This window comes from Helianthus annuus, chromosome 8 (assembly GCF_002127325.2).
Source record: "Helianthus annuus cultivar XRQ/B chromosome 8, HanXRQr2.0-SUNRISE, whole genome shotgun sequence".
NCBI lineage: Eukaryota > Viridiplantae > Streptophyta > Magnoliopsida > Asterales > Asteraceae > Helianthus > Helianthus annuus.
In genome coordinates, this window is record NC_035440.2 from 3,381,183 (window position 1) to 3,387,536 (window position 6,354).

The window sequence follows — 6,354 nt, forward strand, 5'->3', positions numbered from 1 at the left end:
TGGTGTGTTGTCCATATTTGAATAATGATAGGCTCACGGATTGCTTAAACAATCCTAAACCAGGATCAGTCGTAATGATATAAAGCTGTATAATGTTTGGTAATTGTTGAGTAATGGTGAAAATAATATGGTTCTGTTATATATGATTCAAAAGGATAAATAAATGCTAACTGGTTGATAATGATACATGAAGATATGATGGGTTGACTTAGAGATTGTATGTTGCAAAAGATGTGTTCTTGTTGTTTAATCCATGGTCCGTTTAAAAAGGGATGATTAGGAAATGTTGTTTGATTTGTGAAAAACATGAAATTGCTTCTGTCAAATGAATAAATGTGTTTAAAGAGATGTTACCGTGAAGCATGTGTTTGCTATTGGTCTTATGAAACACGATTTAGTAACACTTCTAAAAATGATAGTTTTTATAATAATGGTAATTGTTTAAGACCCATTTAATAAAAATGTTAATAATAAAGGTTCATTTTTGTTGATGAAAAAGTGAATGAATCTAATTCTTGTTTGTAATATTTACATTATAAAAAAAAATTAACGGAAATACTATTTGAATAAATGGAAAAGTCGCACACCCAACGCCGTATCACTTAATCTACATAAGGTACAACTTGGTATTGCATGACCGCACACATGAGGAGGCCGCACACTCCAATGTGTCGCACGCCCTCATGTGTGCCGCAGAGTCCCTTATGGGTCGTACCTGGTGTTGGGATTAGCTTAACGGGCCACACACTGAAATAGTCCAAATCCTTTAATAGTCGCACACTCATCACTGTTCTATGATTATCTTGTGTTAACTGTTATATATGGAATTTTTGTGTATTCATGCATGAATAAAGTGTTATACAATAGTTGATACTGGTACACTACTTGATGAATGTGTGTTAGATACGTGTAACTAATACGTGATTATTTGTATACCGTCCTAACAAGTGGTAACCATAATAGGGTGTGGTTGACCAACTTAGGACAAACGCTTTATCTACCGAGCAAAGCAAAGGTGAGTTCACTACATTCGAGCATGTGTCCCAGTGGTTGGGGACAGTCAGTGGGTATCCCATAGGGGGATAAGTCTTTGGGTAAAAACGAGTATATTGGTTAATATTCTCACCTATCATCTTTTGTAAGTCCCTCATCGGGTATTAGTTAGTAGCGCTACTTAGGTTTGGCACCCTCACACCGCTCCTGTAGAGGACGGAGGTGAACTAATGACCCAGTCTGGCCCAGTACTAGATAGGAGTATGTGGGAAGGGCAGTCGTGTATTTCAGGAGCCGTCATTGTTCGGAATTGAGATATTAACAATATTACTTGCATTGGTTATTGAACTGTTTTACATTCAACTGGTAACAAACGTTTTCTTAAACTGTGGACTCGCCAGCTTTGTCTGATACACTTGTTACATGCTCGCAGGTTATAGATATGTGTGGATGTGGAACTTGCCGTCTGGGAAGCTGGAGTGGTCATGGGTCAAGATACAAGGAAAATACGAGACGAGTCTAATGGATATTATACATATGGTTTATGAAACACTTAACTAATGATTTATGCTTCCGCTGAATACAATGATTTGAAATTACTGTTTGTAACACTTTATATTAATGAATGAACGTTTTATCTAAAATGTTGGATGGGTTCAATGTGATGTGATTGGTGGCTAGATCATGATACGTCACACGCCTCGCAGGGGTTTCCGCTTGGGGTATTTTTGGGGGGTGTGACACATATCATATTTGAACATATATATAATAAAACAAAGAGGAAGAAAACAAAATTTGACACGAATACCTTGAAACCATCAGATGTCTGAGATTCAAATTCTGAAGCATCAACAATGAGAGACATATTTTGAGAAGACTGCATATTTTGTTCATATAAAAAAAATATAAACTACAGGAAAGTAAAATATTTTAAACGTAAATCAATAAGGTAAAAAAATTTATATAACATACAGTTATCTGTGAAGAGGATTGCTTCTCTTGAAGAACAGATATAATGTTAGGATCCACAGTCAGCTTCAGTATACCGTACTTATGGATGTTATACTTCAAGACGTAGCCAGTAACATCAATTTTAAAAGCAGCAGTCTGGCCAACCAATGTGTCAACTTCAGCAGGAATCTTCATGGAATCAGAACGCTGAAAAATAGTAAAATATTTTATCATTTATGATGAAATTTTTTGTACATACAAAACATAACCAATTTTAATACAAAAAATAAAACTTACAAATTCAGGGTTAGCAGTAAGAATATCATCAACAGACTTTCCTTACAACTTCCGTGCTTCACGATCAAACAAAGTAAGTGTAACAGAAGCTGATGGGTCTTGAACTCTAAGTTGAATCTTAAACCTATTGATAGCATAAGTACATATTTTAAAACCAAAACAAATGTTATACTTAAAAAATTTGAGGGTTCAAAAGGTCTATTGTCTTACTTTAGTGAAGAAGTTATAGTTTTAAAAGCACAACGATCAGATACACAGGTAAGAACCTCCTTTGTAACAGCTGAACCTGATTCCTGGGTGTCCTCACTCAGATTAACAACTTTGTTGATCTTCTTGTTACATCTATTACAACCCTCATAGAACCATCCTTCATCTTTGTAAACACCCAGTATATTACCCAGAATAATGACCTTGCAAACCTGCATATGTGTATGACAACATAAAAAAATATAAAGTAAAGTTTTACTGAAAAGTTTTAAATTATCAAAAAATGATACCGTCTTAAGCAAAGACATCACAAATATTCATAAAGTCTTTGCTTTGCAAGATTTCCTCTTCAACAGATTTTGCCATGGAACCAAGGCTCGTGGATTCACTGACTTCAATAGAATTTTCAAACAAACTGTTGAATAGAAAAAATAAAAATGTATATTTTTATAAGTTATACATTCATCATAATATGGATAATAATTCAATAGATAAGATAGATAAGAAATAATGTGTACAATTTTTTTTTTCATACCGGTTTCTGAACTCATCGACTTCAGGACAATCATGATTGCAAAAAAGACGACTAACGGTGTATGAATTGTTAACATACGCAACCCCTATAAATAAATAGTTGAATGTTAGAAATAATAAATATATAAAATAAATAAGATTTTAATAAAAAAAAAGTTATTAAAGAAAGAAAACAAACAATTCCACCACTTGACCTTGCCAAACTGCAATATAATGATTGCATGAATATTTTTTCCCTTGATACTCTCAAAAAACGACAAAACTTTATCACAGTATTGATCCCACAGAGTAAGAAATACCGTCCGACCCCTAAGTAATTAATCAAATTCATAAAAAAAATGGTATAAATAAAGTTGGATAAGTTTCATTATATAAGTATGGTAAAAATATACAAACATATTAATTGTAACAATAATATGTATACTGGATTTTAAGATAATGGTTAATTGCTTACTCCAGATCAGATATCTCTATAGTAACCTTAACAGCCTGCTTTCCAGTTAATTTGTTAGTTACAGTCTCTTTAGGAAATGATCGAACCAAATAACCAATAACATCTACAACAATAAAAAATAGATCAATAAGAAGACGCCACACAATGAAAATAAAAAATATTAATTAAAAAAAGAGTAACATCTTTTTAAAAAATACTATAACATACATACCAACTGTAGAGTTTGAAATACCATTACTGTTCAAGAGGTCCGCAAAACTCAAGAAATCAAAACCATACGGTGATCCACCAATATCCTCACATGGAATAACTTCGGTTGTCCCCTGGAAACATAGCCTATTTTGATTGTCAACATACCTGTACGTAGAGTTATTAAAACCTATAGTTGGATTCCTGATAATCAAACATTTCTTTTCAACTAATGACGGGCGAAATTGTGGTAAAACTCTATTCAAGCATGTTGCCTCCATCTTTGTCCCCTGTATAACGTATGAAAAGTATACTTAATAAAGTATAAATTTAAAAAAAAATTCATATATATATTTAAAATTTGATAAAAATAAAATAAATATACCTCTTCGTCCATTAGAATCATGTCAAATGAGTATAACTGACTGGGATTCCTCCTTTCAGGGTGTTCCCAAACCCTGATCACCCTAACCTTGACAGAAAACCGCTCTTGAAAGGCATCAACAGCTCTGAACATAGTAATGTTATGGTTCTCTATTATATCTATCAGACGAAATAAAACGTATTTCAATATACGAATCAAGATAACTAAAGAATATGAATCTAAGTAAAATAAACAAAATGCATAACAATTTTCGAAAAACAGAAATAGTTTATAAGAAATCTTTTAAATCAAAGAAGTCAAAGAAGTTTATAATATGGTTCTATAAAAATTGTACGATGAAAAATTAGAACGTAACCAAATAATGCAGTAATATGAATGACACAATGCGGAAATGGATGAAGTTTTGAAATAATATTTATAGTACCAAAATGAAAAGGTATATAAGGAAACAATCAATTATTATAATAAAAAATGATAAATTTTGAATAATCAAGCATCAAGAATCAAAATCAGCATCAGCAAACAGCAATCAAGATCCAATCAACAACATCTTCTAAATCAATACCAAAAAAATACTAAAAAACTGAATATGGATAGTATGACTTTGAATATTCTTTAAAAACATATAATAACGAATTATTATTGATAAAATCAATTTGAAAATTCTTTCCAAAAATAAATGAATATTTTACGTGTATCATTAGTAACAAAAACAAAATTTACGGTTGTTATATAAGTAAATAATATAGTAATCACCATTCCTAAAAATTACATATTGTTTCTAAAAATAGATAAACCTATTTTACTTATTGTATTTAGTATATATAGATATATATAGATATATAGATATAGATATATAGATATATAGATATATAGATATATAGATATGAGTGAACAGTATGAAGCAGACATTTATATGAATCACTTTTCCGATTTACAGTTTTTGTTATTAATGTATAATCGAATCATTTAAATAGAACATAAAAAGCAAATAACTATAATTGTTGTTATATATAATAAAATATACAAATGTGAAAGAGAGGTGCAATATACTTACCGATGCTTGTATTTGGATGTCTGATGATGAACAAAAAAAAGATAACGCTTCTCAAGTTAACGTTTGAAACATTAAATTATAAACAATTTTCCATATATAATGAAAACAGGGCGGTTAAGTATTGAAAGGAATATATAGGAAATCTGTGATGAGAAAAAGAAACAATCTGTCGATGAAGCTATCAGTCAGAGAGATTCGAAGGAACTTTTTTTAGGAGTCGTTGACATTGCTAAGGAGTGTAAGAAAATTATATAACTTAACATTTCCTGAGACTCCTTGGCAATATCAACGACGCCTCTATGTTCCAAGCAAATCACATTGACTGATTTTTTATTCAACTGAACGTTTCTTCTTAACAAAACAGGTTTGAATTGGAAATATACCTTACTGAATAAGTCACAGGGATATTATAATACAATACGTTAGTAAAAAAGCATATACCTTAATGTATACATCAATGTAGACGGCACAGGAATACTATAAACCTACAAAAACATGTTTGAATGCGAATTAGACATCAGATTCTATACTGAAAATCAACAGTAATGTTAATTATCAACCATGCAACAGATCTTCAATGAAAAACAGATACAGGCTAAAATTAAAATTAAAAATATCAAAAAAAACAACAACTCAAACAAATCTTCTATTAAAAAGAATATGTTCAAATAATTTATGGTGCATACAATACAAATTCAGTCAAAATTAATAATTTTTTAACGTTGAAATTGTAAAATGAGGTAAACATTTTATATTTTATATTAAGCTTATATAGATAAAAGCGAACAATATGAAGAAGACAGATATATGAATCACTTTTCCGATTTACATTTTTATTAATTAATGTTTAATCTAACTCAAAATATTTAGGTTTATAATAAAGAGTAATAAACAGACATGGTAAAATATCTTAATATGTTTATTTATATTTACTAACTATGATAACTATGATGTTAACATCAGTTATTAACAAATGTTTTCTATATGTAATATGGATTAATATTGTAAAATTTATTTCTTTATGGTTTATTTGGATCAATCTTTTTAAACATTGTTTTTCTATTCTAATCATACACAGTAAAAATTTAATATAACTTGATATTAGGATAACGGGCAATTCAATAATGGGAACACAAACTAATAGTCCAAACATAGGTCAGATAATATAAATTGTAATAACTAAAAGTTTAAAACTATAAAGTTTGTGATAAAATTGTATAGACATAAGTAATTAATATACGTATCATATAAAAACCAAAAAAAACAAACCCATAATGTCAAAGGAGT